This window comes from Rhinatrema bivittatum, chromosome 11 (genome assembly GCF_901001135.1).
Source record: "Rhinatrema bivittatum chromosome 11, aRhiBiv1.1, whole genome shotgun sequence".
Taxonomy (NCBI): Eukaryota; Metazoa; Chordata; class Amphibia; order Gymnophiona; family Rhinatrematidae; genus Rhinatrema; species Rhinatrema bivittatum.
In genome coordinates, this window is record NC_042625.1 from 22,688,449 (window position 1) to 22,704,094 (window position 15,646).

Here is a 15,646-nt window from a genome sequence, read left to right on the forward strand (position 1 = left end):
GGGCTTCTAGCTCAACTGGAGCCGGTTTCTCGTATGCTATGGCACTATGAGCCTTCACTGCAACTATGCAATTTTCTCCAGTTTGTAACCCATGCTCTCCCCCACTAAACATGCATACAAAAATATAATCTAACCACAAGGCTAGCGCTTCCATTAAGCAAATTAGGGGGTCGCCTAGCACGCCAACATTTGGGGGCGGCAAAATCCTGCCAGCACAAGGCCCAGAGGGGTGCCGTGCCAGAACCATTAGCTCCGGTAGGAGGGCAATGCTGTGCTGGAGCTGCCACCAATAGAAAACTTCAGGGAGGAAGGGTGCATGACCAAAGGTTCATCTAGGGTGCTGAAAACTCTTGCACCTGCCCTGTCTAACCATCAGTGTGACAGTGCTTCCAGGACCTGTCTGGGTGCACCATGAGTCTTTCCTCTAGATGTTGCCATTGTGCAGTATCTCCAACCCCCAGGTGGCCCGAGGGGCAGCTGTCAGGCTCAGGAATCAAACCCAGGTCTCCTGCATGGCACTACCACTGGGCCACTGGTACTCAACATACTATATCTGAATGCAACTTGAACTATATTTGTATGTGTATTAATTTATAACACAGTTTTCTACCATTTTATTGAATAATTATTTTTGTGTTGGTATACATGAATATAATGTACACCATCTGTTTTCAACATTTCATCCCAAAGTGTCAATGAGAGCTAAAATATTAATACTTGAACAGCGTATGTTGTACACTTAAATAACCAAAGCACACTCTGCTTTAGAATCTGTGTATTATTCTTGAGACAGTTTCTGGTGATTTTGAATTTAAAGGTTGCCATCATTTGTCGTGTTCGAGTTTGAAAATCCTGACGTCTGGTGCCAGAAGTTACAGTGTAGGCCTGTGTGTTAAGTGCGAGCGTCCAATCCCTTGCAGGAATAACCAGCAGTTACAGAATATAAAGTCCTGCCTCGTAGATTCTCACAGGGTTAAAGCATTGGTAGCAGCCGAAATGGGGTGCCAGGTCCTGCAGGGTGGCCACAAGTCTCCCAGATGGTGGGCTTGATTTCTCCCGGGGAAACAAAAACAAATTCCGTTTTCTTGTGCTCTCACAGTGATGCAACAGGATCAGAAGCAGAAAATGAGAAAACAAACGTGCAAGACACATCAGATACATCAGATTCCTCAACCCAGTGGATTGTGCTTATCGAGATCCAAGCCGAAGACTTATCTAAGAAACACAGTGCTCGAGTCTGTTCTGCGAGAAAGTCGTGACCATGCGCAAGGGGCAAAAAACGTTTAGAACGCTTCTCGGTCTGTGCCGCAGAACACCAACCCATTCATCACCTTTATGGAAACCTCATTCTGGTTCCTGGGAGGGAACAGGACCTTTTCTTGGCTAGGCATTCATTTTCAAGCAGTTTTTCTTTGATCATTGCTTCATCTCTAGACCCAGTAGTTTTGCTTCCCTCTCCATCCGCAAAAGGACCAATAGGAGCCCTCCTCATCCTTTTGCTTCTAGTGAATCTAATCTAGTGGGGTTGGATTATTGTCTTTAACAAGATTTATTTCTTTGTCTAATTTTAGCTTGCATGATTCCTGTCCTGCACTTTGCTACGTGCCTTGTGGGCTTTCATTGTCCCTCCTACTGTTATGAGGTGTTCTTTACAATGAGGTATTCTAGGAACTTTTGCGCCTGACAGTGGAGCCCGTGTGTGTCCTTTTCATTTGTGCATGCGTTGTCAGTTTATGTGCACGTTTCACTTATGCATGCAAAATTCCATGGGTGGGAGGAGCTGGTGCCAGGCGCGCGCGCGCACACTGCCCCTCCAACAAACGAACACACATTCCCCCAGTGGCTAGAGCCGTGCAAATGCATCCCAATGTACACACAGGCAGATTTTATAAATCTGCGCACATGCGTACTTTTGTTCGCGCACCAGGCGCGAACAAGAGTACGTGGGATTTCAATAGATACACACGTAGCCGCGCATATCCATTAAAATTCGGGGTCGGCGCACACAAGGCTGCCCAAAATCGGCAGCCTGTGCGCGCTGAGCCGCGCAGCCTGCCTCCGTTCCCTCCGAGGCCGCTCCGAAATCGGAGCGGCCTCGGAGGGAACTTTCCTTCGCCCTCCGCCCACCTTTCCCTCCCTTCCCCTACCTAACCCCCCCCCCCCCCAGCCCTATCTAAACCTCCCCCCTACCTCTAGCCCGAAAGTTACGCCTGCTGGAAGCAGGCGTAACTTTGTGCGCGCCGGGCCGGCTGCTGCGCTCCATGTTCCGTTCCGGGGGTTGGTCCAGGGGCCGCTGTCACGCCCCTGGAACGCCCCCGGGCCGGAACCACGCCCCTGAAACGCTGCATCACTCCGGACACACCCCCAAAACGCTGCATCACTCCGGACACGCCCCCGACATGCCCCTCCATGCAAGCCCCGGGACTTATGCGCGTCCCAGGGCTTGTGCGCGCCGCCGAGCCTATGCAAAATAGGCTCGGCACGCGCAGGGGGGGGTTTGGGGTAGGTTTTCTGGGGGTACGCGCGTATCTTACACGCGTACCCTTTGAAAATCTACCCCACATTTCCCCCCCCCAAAGACTGGAACACACACACACATCTCCCCAACAGCAACTGTAGTATACACACACATACTGCGCACTCTCCCACCCACACACATTCTCCCTTGGAGCTGGAACTCACACAGCCATCCATACAAAAAACACCAACCTACATGAAACCACCAAATCACATCTACACAACACCCCACCACACACACACACATACACACAGACACACAAATAAGTACTAATGTGCATAGCAAATGCATTCAGTCCCTTAAAAATAATGGCTGGAGGTAAAGAATGCCTTTGGGAATTGTGTGTCCTCCATGGAATGCACCTTTCCAATTTTGTTATTTGTAAAGACTTTTCTTAGTTAGGTACTTTTTATTGACTTATTCCCTAACTCACATGTAATTTAACTTTTCTGTTATATTTGTTTACTATCAGTGTATATACTTAATGGCAACTATATATTAAAATACCTCTCATTTCCCTTTGATGCCTCTTCCAATTAATTATAGGATCCATCTTACTTTACCCAGCATGATATAGATAAGGTTTAATATCTTAGTTTTAACTTTTCCTGCTTTTTTGTCTTTTCCTCAAATGATACAATCTTGTGGTCGCTATTTCTAAACACTGTATGATTTTAAGTTCCTTCACAGTCACCTTCTGAAGAATTGGATCCACCACCACCACCACCCATGGACTTTTTATTCTCTACTGTTGCAATACCCTAAATAAATATGTGTGCAAAATGTGGACATTTCCAGATAGAAATTGTGCACTTGTCAATCCGAGTGGATGCTCACAGACTATGTAATGTCTCCTTGTCTACGTGCATACCTGTGGGTTTTGATAGACTTCCTATTTACAGTTCTTCAGCTTGTTCGATTACGGTAGTAGGTGATCTACTTTATGGGATCTGCCAGGTACCTCCAAATGACTCAGAGAAGGTCACGTGATGTGGTGTGAGCAGTAAGACGTGTCTGCTCGATGCTCTGGGGCCCCACTCCTTGTAAATGCATCCCTTTCACCTCTTTTTTTTGCCTTAAATCAAGATTTTCTCACTGTTGGCGGTGAACAGGGGCAGCGGAGAAGCTAATCGACCTTCTTTTCCAGTGTTCTGCGGTGATCTTATGTTTACCAAAGTGATCCGCAATGAGAAGGGGAAGCCGGGGGTGAGTAAGATGGCGGACGGTATTCGAGATCCCCACTTCCCGCTGGCCTCAACAGGAGATGCCGGAGACATTGCCTCGGTGATACTAACGGCGATGGATATGAAACTGGATAAAATCCACTCACGTCTTGATGAGCTGCAGGGAATTCTTACCGAACACACCAAGTGCATCGCAGACGTAGAAGATCGTGTTGCAGGCCTGGACGAGTGTGTGCAGGAGCTGGAACGAGAAAGGGCAGTGGTCAAAGCAGATGCAGCTAAAACAGAGGTGAAATTGGAGGACCTTAAGAACCGCTCTTATAGGAGCAATTTAAGATTTATCGGGCTCCCTGAGGAGATTACCCATAGGGTCCTCCAGAGACTTCTGGAATCCTGGCTCCTGAAAGTTTTTTCTTTCTCTGCTGCTCCGGGAGCCCTTCAAATTGAAAGAGCGCACCGCTTGGGAGTGTGGCCTGGCAGTCAGGAGAGGCCTCGTCCTGTCATTGCGAAATTTTTAAATTTTCAACATAAAGAAGAAATTCTGACGCAATACCAACGGACTAGAGCCCTGGATTATGAAGGTCACCGTGTCTTAATTTGTGCTGACTACTCAGCGGTGTCGGCCAAGCAAAAGCATTTTACGAAGATTTGCTTGGACCTGGTAAGGCATCAGATTCCTTTTGTTCTTCGATATCCTGCCAAACTAAAAGTGACCTAGCAAAACACAACTCACACATTTGACTCTGCCACCGCGGCGCAAGAGTTCTTCCATTCTAGGCTGGGAGTTATGAGGAACTGGCAAGCTGGGAGAGAAGAGCAGGCTTAGGATCCCGCAGGAAATAACGCTGTGAAACCGGTTTGAACTGGCCTTATCTTCTGTAAAGTTTTGGTTCTTTCATCGGCGTTTCATGGACTGAACACTTTCTTTTGCTCAGGATTTGTTGAATGTTTTATATTTCATCATGCCAGTACAGAGTGCTACTCCTTTGTCTGGAAGGTATGGGAGGTCTGGGAGAGTGGGGCCCTTCCACAAAATGTGTTTCAAATTATTTCTGTGTTGTGGGGTTGGATAGTGTGGGGAGAGGGAGGTGGGTAAGGCAGGGACAGCTGCAATTTTGGAGCTCTAAGGGTGTTCTCCTTTTGGTGACAGATAGGGGGATATATTCATGGCTGATGTGTGAGATTGCCCACTGGTTGGGGCCTAGGCTGGGGGATTCTGATCAGCTTATGTGTTTTGTTTTGTTTTTGTGATGCTTTTTTCATTGAAAAACACATTGGGTGGTGCAGGATGACTACTAGGATCCGATGCGTCACTTGGAATGTGGGAGGTATTGGCTCCGTAGTGAAGCGGTATAAAGTGCTGCAGGTCTGCAACGATGGGGAGCACATGTAGCTATGTTTCAGGAAACACATTTAGAGGCAGCGGAGAATGCAAATTATGTAGACAGTGGGTTGGCACCGTTTACTCCTCTCAAACGGATACTAGGGTGGCAATCCTCATTGGGAAATACGTCCCTTTTCAGGATACTAAAGTGGTTTCAGATGCGGCGGGGAGGTTTATATTAGTAGAAGGTCGATTATAGGAGAAACTGATCTTATTGTGCAATATATATATATATATATATATATATATATATATATATGCCCCTAATAACTATGACCATGTGATTTTGTGTTGCGCTGGTAGTGGACCCTTGGCCCAAGATGGGGTTGACGCTACCCGTAGGGCAAGCCTTACGGGTCCCCACTGTCAGGAGGCGGAGCAGACTAGAAGACGGAGGTCAACTGGAGCTTCGCCAATACTAGCCCACGTTCCCCGCAGGTTGAGCCCTTGGGTGCCGGGGCTGGCTGATCTTAGGCGGGCCTCCATGAGACGACTCACAGTAAGTGTTGTAGCAGGTAGCCAGGGACCAGCAGAGGTATCGGAGGGAACGAGGCAGGTCCAGAGGCCCGGGCGCCAAAGGAGGGCCAGTCACAAGAGTAGGTGATGCCCAGACAGCAGAAGGCCGGAGCCTGAGAGGGCCAAGTCCAAGAGATACTGAGGGCGTAGTTGGGAACAGGCTGGAGTCGAGGCAGGTAGCAGAGCTAGTCAAGGTGCAGGGAAGTGAGAACCAAGGACGGGAATCAGTCCGGAGCATAGTTGCAACGAAGCAAGGGTCAAAGCCAGTAGTCAGTCCTTAGCGTGGTCCAAGCGTGGCAAGGGTCAAAGCCAGAAGTCAGTCCGAGCAAGACTAGGGAGGAACCAGGAACGGAATCAGGAACTAGGACAAGCAACGAACACGACAAGCGTGGAGACCTGGTGCCAAGGCAAGGAATGAGTGGCAGGCCCTGCCTTAAGTAGCAGGGCCTGATGATGTCATCATCCAGGGCCGTGGGTAGGATTCCCACCATGGCTCTTTTAAAAGAGGAAGAGGTGCGCACGCATGCCTAGGAGGAAGCTGGCTGCTGGACAGCGACGTCTCCCCGCAGCACACGTGGGGAGACCCGCCGGGAACTGGAGGAGTCTGTGGAAGAACAAGGAGAGCCAGAGGAGCCCGCAGAGGGCAGCAAAAGGCTGAGGAGGCAGCAGGGGTGCGGGAGCGCAAGCGGCTAGCCACCACTGCCAGGGAGGACGGGCCGGGTCTGGGAACCGGAGTTGAATAGGCCTGGTCACGGACCTGCAGCAACGGGAACACACAACATTTTGTTACAATGGCTGACTTTTGTCACCCTATCTGAATACACCGATAGTGGTTGGAGGGGATCTAAATTGTGTTTTAGATGGTCATTTGGACCATTTGGTACCCACAGCCGCTTTGTCCAGACGGGTGAATAAAGGGGTGGGGTATCTATGTAATACTGTAGATCTAGTAGACACTTGAAAGTCCCTTCATCCTATAGATAGGGAATATACCTATATTTCGAGAGCCCATGGCTCACAATCTCTAATTGATTATCTTTTGACAGTCAGGGAAACCTTCTGCAAGATCTTAGAGTCCCAGATAGGTCCCTTGATAATTTCGGATCATGCACCCGTCTGGTTCAATTTGGATAGCTTTCATCCAAAAGCCACGGGTTTGCTCTGGCACTTTCCAAACCTTTTATTCAGAGATCTTGCATTCAGAGAATATTTAGTTAAAAAGTGGGAGGATTATGAATTTCTTAAGCGGGAACACCAGGCCTCCCCAATTTTGTTTTGGGAGACTGAAAAAGCAGTGGTGAGGGGACATATCATTTCATATGTGGTAGCAAAACATAAGGCTTTAACATCAGAGATATTGGCCCTAGAAAAACAACTTTACAGAGACAAGAAAAACTATGATCAGAGTCCAAGTCAAGAAACACAGAAAAATGTTTTGAAACACAAGTGGCATTCAACACCCTGCTCCATCAAAGGGCGAGGAAAGGACTGGCTTATTATAGAGGGGATTGTTTTCCACACAGTAATAAGGTGGGTAGGCTATTAGCAAACCTCACTAGACGTTGGATGGAAGCTAAATATATAGTATCGATGAAAGATGCAAAAGGCCGGATGGTGAATGCTAGTAAGGCTATCACCAATATTTTTCAAGATTATTACTAGGAGTTATATACAGCACACCCGGGGTTCCCAGGGGGATACTGCTCACTATCTTCGTTCTGTATGGTTGCCCTTGGTCCAGGAGTGGGGGAAGAGAGCTATATAAGTGGTAGGATAGAGGGAGACGCCAGATTAACACATGAAGGCGCCGCTCACATCAAAGATTCTACACGCGAAAATAGTAAGTACTATAAGCCTGGGTAGTGGGATATAGGTTTTCTATTTAAGACTTGATTGAATTGTTTTCTAAATGTTTTTAAAGAATCTATGTGCTTTTCTGATGGTGGACCTGTAACTTGGACACAATAGAAGAATTTTCCTGAGGCCCCTGAAGCAGGCAGAGCGCTGCCGAAACATGGCCATAGTCGGGCAAGCGGAGCTGAACCCATAAATAGCGGCAGCAATCAGCATTTTGAAGATAAGATAAGTACCCGATAAAGGACTTTTATAAGTGAATGGTGGGTCAGACCGCACACTGGGAAAATAAAAGCACAAACAATTTAAAAAAAAAATTTCAAAAATAAAATTTGAGAAAGGAAATAAAAGAATAAAACACGGGAGCTATTGAAACAGGCCAGCCACAGAGTGGTTGGTCCCCCAACAGCAACCGCACAAAAACCACGTATCAAGGGGTTTCCTTGACACTTGGAAGTTGAAGATTAAGTAACAGAGGAGCAATTAGGTTTGCTCAGTCGCTCGATTCAGCCCCAGGAGATTGAGCAGGAAATAAGGGAGGCCAAATTGTTAAAGACGCCAGAACCAGATGGTCTTCCTGCAGAATTTTATAAACTGCTGGTATCCAAATTGGTAAAACCCTTGGGACAGATGTATGAGCATCTTACTGAATTGCAAAGCTTCCCATTAATTCCGATTAGTGCTCTCATTACAGTGATCCCTAAGGTAGGGAAAGACCCATTATTTCTATCTTCTTATCGTCCCATTTCCTTATTGAATTTTGACGTTAAGCTCTTAGCCAAAATGATGGCCAATCATTTTGCTAGGATCTTAACACATATGATAGAGAAAGACCAAGTGGGCTTTGTGAAGGGTCGTTCTACTGTAATGAATATTTAAAAAATTGCTGTTTCCTTAGTGAGTAGTAAGCAGCATCAAATCCTTCTTTGCTGCTCAGCTTGGGTGCGGAGAAGGCATTTGATAGACTGGAGTGCGATTTTATGTGGCAGGCTCTGAAGGCCTTTGGGATTTCGGGTTATTTTGTACAAGTGGTGAGAACATTATATAATGCCCCTCAAGCTTCTGTCATAGTTAATGATTGCACATCCCATGAATTCTCTTTGGGCAGGGGACATGGCAGGGCTACCCCTTTCTCCCTTGTTGTTTATTTTCTCCTTGGAACCCCTGCTCCAAAGGACCCCTGCTTACCTGATTCAACTATATGTCCTTTACAAATTTTACAAAACACTGCGGCTAGGATTTTAACAGGGACAAAAAAGAATGATCACATTACACCCATACTACAAAATCTTCACTGGTTACCCGTAAGATATCGCATACAGTATAAAGTACTATGTATTTTACATAAAATAATCTATGGAGAACTAACAGAATGGTTAAAAATCAGATTACATAAACCCAAGAGAAATGTGAGATCAGCCAACACTGGAATGCTTACAATACCTTCAGTTAAATCAGAACATCTTTGTCAAGTAAGAGAGAGAAGTATCTCCTTCGCTGGTCCAGACCTTTGGAATGATATGCCTGTTGAGTTAAGGACCCAAGCCGAAATAAAATCATTAAAAAAAAATTTGAAAACATGGCTTTTCGGAATCGCATTTGGGGGGAATGACTAACTGTTTTATTTTAGGTTGTTGTTTTTTATATTATTTTATTCCAGTTTCTATTTTTGTTCCATTATATACACTGCACATTTTTATTTCTTTATTGGTTTGTTTGTTTTTATATACCGGTGTTCGATTTACATATCACATCGGTTTACAAATAACTTGAAAGGTGCAGAAAGGAAGTCCTTTCCTTTTGACAGGTACAGTAAATGATTAGAGAAATATCATAAGATGTTATAGCAGCAATACATGAGGCACTTAATTTTTTAACATCTGAGAGAGAGAAACTATAACATTTTAATTAAGGGGTTAATCCTGTACTGCACTTAATCTTAATCTTTTTAATAACTGAGAGAGAATTTTTTTTAACATATTAATGAAATGTTCTAATTCTGTATGATTTATTTTTTGTTTTTCTTATCTATTGTATTTTATTTTGTTTTATTTTGTCATATTTTACAAATAAATCGCCTTTTATTTTATTATTATTGTTATTAATGTTTTATATATGAAAACCGTTGTGATGGCCAGTCTGAACGACGGTATATAAGAGCTTAATAAGTAAATAAATAAATTCAAGGTATTCCAATCAGGAAGCAAAGGTCCCAATGTCTTCAAACTGTTTTTGCTGACGATATCCTTTTACACATTGCTAATCCACAACCATCAGTCCAAGCCCTTTTAGATGAGTTAGATGTTTATGAATGTTTGGCAGGTTTTAAGTTGAATCTAGATAAATGCGAGGCATTGCCAACAGATGCAATTCGTACCTCTTGGGGAGGGACATTTCCTATGTGCTAGGTCCATGATTCTTTTACTTATCTGGGTACTAAGTTGCCTAGAGATCCATCAGGTGAATTTTCAGAGGGTACCTTCCACGGAAAATCTGCTAAAAGCGTGGAAGGATTTCCCCTTATCTCTGGCGGGTAGAGTGAATCTCTTTCAGATAATCATTGTACCTAAATGGTTATATATGTTTCAAACTGTCCCTTGTTATCATACCCGACAGACCCTTAAACAGAACATTTCATACGGCCCTATTTGTGGAAGAATAAAAGACTGAGGGTGGTGTAGGTCAAGTTGATGTGTAAATGGGAACATGGAGGTTTGGGATTAGCTGATCTGAAGCTTTACAATGTGGCATTTAATTTACGTCATAGATCAGACTGGTTATTGGGCACTGATTTCTATCCTCGTATAGTGTGGGAGAGAGACATTTTCTCTCAAGCTAACTTGGGTTATCTTTTACATTTTTCATGGATGTCATTACCATTCTCTTTAAGGAACAGCTCTTTCCTGGAGGCATCTTTGTTCTTCCTTACAGCTGCAAAGCAACCTTTCTCAGTTCTTGCCTCTGACTGGCAATGAGGCTCTCTCCCGGGTACCCACCATGCGGTTTTTACTAACTGGGCTGAGAAGGGGTTGAAAGTGATATCGCAATTTTTAAGTGAGGAGGGTGGGCTAAAATCTTTTCCAGGAGTAATGACAGAATACGACTTCGAGAACAAACATTTCTTTGCTTATTTACAGGCTAGAAGTTATATTTGTTCTCTGAAGGTACCAGATTGGGGGTCTCACAATCGAGCCCTCTTATCGGATTTGTTTGATTATAGAAGACCCAGCTTGTCACTCAATTTCTTACTTCTATCGCCAATTGCTTGATCTGGAACCTAGTATTAATTTTGGTTCTGTGCTTGCTACATGGAAAGCTGAAATGATTTTAGATCTCTGATCATCAATATGCAATTTGTTTTACAACAATAAAATCTGCTACTTGCAAAGTAGATTTACGGGAAATGCATTACAAATTCTTAATGTGCTATTTTTTGGTCTCAGCAGAAAGCATTCTGCTTGTCGATTACGGATTCTGAGATCTGTAGCAAATGTAAATGCTCTGTTGGCACCTTAGGACACCAATTTTGGAGTTGCCCAAAGATAAACCATTTTTGAAAGCTGGTGGGTCGATATATTTTTCAGATGACAGGTATACACCTTCCCTTCCAGGTTGATGTGATGCTTGTTGATAATTTGTGGGCAGAGGTTTTGGGTAAAAGATTCCTCCGGTTACGGATTAGAACGGTTTTTCTGTTGGCAAAGAAAGCTGTCCTGCAACATTGGGTAGGAGAGGTTCTGCCTACTCTGACATATTGGAGGAATCAGATTCCTATTCTGTGCCTGAATGCAACATAGGTTGATAAAGTTGATCTGACCCGAAAGCGCAGGGTCTTTTTACCTCTTTGGGAACCTTCCTTACAATCTTTGTCCTACAGAGCTAGAAGTGTAATATTCAATGACTATAGACTGTCTTTTCTGAAAACCTTGTTGGATAACACTTTGACGAATTAATGGTTGCAGGGGGTGATTGGCAGTGAGAGGGGGTTGTTTGGTTGGAAGGGGTGTGGTACATGCTTGGTATACCGATATTGGATGGAAAGTGTATGCCAGTGCATCTGATTCTGTTTCTATTATGTGATTCTTTGTTTTGTACCTGTTTATTGAAATTCTTTAATAAATATATTTAAACCTAATGACCCAGATTAGAGACAGGATGCTGGGCTTAATGGACATTTGGTCCTACTCAGCATGGCTCTGCTTATGTTCTTACGATTTGATTCTCAATGATAATGTATTCAGGTGGGCATTCTGCATATTATTGTAAAAGGCACATTCGTTGTAAAACGCCTTCTCTCTTGTCCACCATACAGCAGTCATCTAAAGAATGGGAAAGAATCAGTGGTTTTTGTGGAAAAAAAAAACTCTTCAGTGCCTGGGGCTCAAAAAGTTGTTGCTGGTGTAAAGGACAGAGGATCCAGGAAACCAGTTTTTAGAAATCTGTAACAAAGCAGCAGAGCTCACTGACAATGTATTAAAATAAACCCGCAGCATAATTTTGCAAGCTCAGCCTTGTAAATGAGTCACACTGTTGAAGCTCAAGACAGAAACCTGGAAGCCAAGTAATAGCAACTAATCAAAGAGAAAGTCTGCATTGTCCTGTACATGGGTCAAAGATAAAAGGTAAACTCTACATGTTGGTCATGAGCCAACCTGACAAAACTAGCAGTGAGAAGAGAATATAAGAGCCACATGGTTAAAGTGAGAGTCACACTGCAGCGCCTCTTTTGTTTTCAAGCTGAATATTTTCTTGTGGTTAACTTGCTTTGGCATAATAAATCAAAGGACTTTATAATAAAGGTCTATCCTATTCTGTGCCTGTGGCACAAATGATTTAAAAATACCATCCTCGCATATTTGCTTTCATAAGAACTTGCCAAACTGGGTCAGACCGCGGGTCCATCAAGCCCAGCATCCTGTTTCCAACAGTGGCCATTCCAGGCAACAAGTACCTGACAAGTATCCAAACATTAAATAGGTCCTATGCTACTAATGCCAGTAATAAGCTGTGGCTATTCCCTAAGTCAACTTGACTAATAGCAGTTTATTGTTATGGTTTAGCGGTGTTTGGGTGGATCCTTGGGTACTGTGGCAGATGACCACGCCCACGGGGAGGAGCCCCGTGAGGAGCCACAGTACTAGGCTAGACTCAGAACGCACAAACACAGTTAGTTCTTTATTAAACAGCTTGAAGAGAACCACCAGAGGTGGCAGTAGTGAGGCAGTCTGGTAGTTGCAGTCTCAGGGACCTCGGCAGAGGGTGCCCTTCTCACGCCGTTGGTCTCCGCAGCAGGTTTCCCAGCAAGGTAGTACTGTGGATGAGATAGACTGAAAGTTAGAGTACTCACTAGGTGTTTGCTGTAAGTATGTGATTCCACCAGGTTGTAGAAGAAGGCACCGAGGCAGGGAGGGCAGGCCCTTGAGGAGCGAATACCTGTTCCCTGTAAGGCACCTGAAATAAAGCAGAGGGCCCCCGAGGAGCGGTTACCCAGGTTAGCAGTTACCCCGTAGGGCAAGGAGAGAGCTTCCAGCGGCAGCACGGAAGCGGCAGAGTAGCGAAGACAGGAACGGATTCAAGTCCTTGCTAACTCAACGAGCTAGCAAATTAGAATAGGTTATATACCCAGATGGCGTGACATCAGCAAGGGGGAATGCCCCCGAGGTTAGCACCAAGGTTGGAATAAAGACATGGGTGGCACACACACGCACCCTAGTAGGTACATGGGAGGAGCATGGCAGGAGGCTGCACCATAGCTGTTCCGGGGTCGTCGGAGAGGTCGGCTTGTAGACGCGGCGGTAGCCATCTTTCCTAGGTAAGCGGGAGGAGCCGTGAACAAGATGAGGCAAACGGGGCGAAGCCATCAAGCACCGACGGACGCAACATTTATGGACTTCTCCTACAGGAACTTGTCCATACTTTTTTTTAAACCCAGCTAAGCTAACTGCCTTAACCACACCCTCTGGCAATGAATCCCAGAGCTTAAATTGTGCATTGAATTAAAAATAATTTTCTCCAATTTGTTTTAAAATGTGCTACTTGCTGACCTAATGAGGTTCCCCCTAGGCCTTCTCTTATCTGTAAGAGTAAGCAACCAATTCACATTTACCCATCCTAGTCCTCTCATGATTTTGAAGACCTCTATCATATCCTCCCTCAGCTATCCCTTCCCCAAGCTGAACAGCCCTAATTTCTTTAGCCTTTCCTCAAGGGAGAACTGTTCCATCCCCTTTATCATTTTGGTTTGTCTTCTCTGCACCTTCCCCAGTGTATCTATATCTTTTTTTGAGATTCAGTGATCAGAATTGAACACAACATTCAAGGTGCTGTCTCACCAGGATACAGAGGCATTAGGACATTCTCCATTTTATTAACCATTCCTTTCCTAATAATTCCTAACATTCTGTTTGCTTTTTTGACTGCTGCAGCACACTGAGCCAATGATTTCAATGTATTATCCACTATGACCCCTAGATCTTTTTCCTGGGTGGTAACTCCTAACATGAAACCTAACATCGTGTAACTACAGTAAGGGTTATTTTTCCCTATATGCCTTGTCCACATTAAATTTCATCTGCCATTTGGATGCCTAATCTTCCAGTCTCACAAGGTCTTCCTGTAATTTATCACAATCCACTTATGATTTAACCAGGCCCAGCGCCACTGGGTGTGTAAACTGTGCAAATGCACAGGGCACCACACCCGGTGGGGCGGTGTCAGGAGCAGGAGAGGCCCCTTCTGCCGCCAGTGGACCCGATCCTACCAGCAGTGGAAGAAGCAGGAGGCCCATGGTCCTCCTCATGTGCTAGCCCCACTGTATTCACCAATCACGGTGCTAGCACTTCCTGTATTCTTATCTTGTGATTCATGAGATGAGAATACAAGAACTGCAAGCACTGCAAATGTTGAATTACTGTGGGGCCAGCACATGAAGAGGAGCCACAGAATGGCTGCTGTCCACAAAGAAGAAGTACAGGCTGGCAGCAGCAGCAGCAGTGGAGGAGAAATGACCCCCAGATCTTGACTGCCTGGTCTGCATGTGTGTATGTGTGAATGGGAAGCTGCCTGTGTTAGGGGTGTGTGTATGTGTGAATGGGAGGCTGCCTGTGATGGGTGTGGGTGTGTGTGTGTGTGAATGAGAGGATGCCTATAATGGGTGTGTGTGAATGGGAGGCTGCCTGTGATGGGTGTGTGTGTGTGAATGGGAGGCTGCCTGTGATGGGTGTGTGTGTGTGTGAATGGGAGGCTGCTTGTGATGTGTGTGTGTGTGTGTGAATGGGAGGCTGCTTGTGATGGGTTGGTGTGTGTGTGTGTGTGTGTGTGTGTGTGAAAATGGGAGGTTGCCTGTGATGAATGTGTGTATGTGTGTGAATGGGATACTGCCTGTGATGCATGTTTGTGTGTGTGAGTGAATGGGAGGCTGCCTGGAATGGGTGTGTATGTGTATGTGAATGGGAGCCTGACTGGGTTGTATGTGTGCGTGAGAGAGAGAGAATGGGGCCTGCTGGCAGATCCCAACCAAAGATGCCTGCGAGTTTGTCTGAGAAGGAGCGTATATGTGTATGAGCTTGTGTGTGTTTTGTGTATATATAAGAAAGAGAGGAGAAATTTTGTGCATCCCACTCCCACTAATCCACAACTGGAAATCAAAAGTTCCCAGATTTGGAGAGCAAGAATTTTTAAAATCCTTTTTAGTTTTATTTTTCAGGTATTATTTGATGTGTCTGCTGTTTTGAAATATTTTATTGGTGTTTGGGACATTTAAAAAAAACTTGTACATGAGTTTTTAATTATTTGATCTTTTATTCATCAGCTTTTTAAAAAAATAATATTAGTATGTTTTTAGTATTATGATTATGTATTTATTGTATTTCTTGAGTTTATTGTTTGATGTTTGAGGAATGGTGATGATTCTGTTTTTTCATTGTTGCACTGCATAGAGTGTCTGGCTTCTTGCGGTTTCCATTTCAGTTTTTGTCTGCACGTTTGTATTTCTACTTTATGATTGCTCTATTCTGTATTTGGTAAGGGTCTGTTTATGTTCTGCATGTGTGACTGAGGTGAGGCATTCTCCTAATAGGAAGTGTATTGGTGTTTTAGGGCTTTCAGAGGGTCAAGCCCACACTCAACACAATAGACCTAATACCATATGGGTTCCAGGTGTCTTTTTTGCAGGGATTTCTGGTTGGCATC

The 15,646-nt window shown here is 44.7% G+C and overlaps 1 long non-coding RNA gene across 1 annotated transcript in view; it reads right to left on the minus strand.

The window, feature by feature from the left end:
• Window positions 1-2,658: 2,658 nt before the first annotated feature.
• The window catches only part of LOC115073474, a 34,187-nt gene continuing 21,199 nt past the window's right edge, over window positions 2,659-15,646 (minus strand). The window contains exon 3 of the long non-coding RNA XR_003852024.1: window positions 2,659-3,943. This is a non-coding gene — a long non-coding RNA (uncharacterized LOC115073474). The remainder of the gene's footprint in view (window positions 3,944-15,646) is intronic.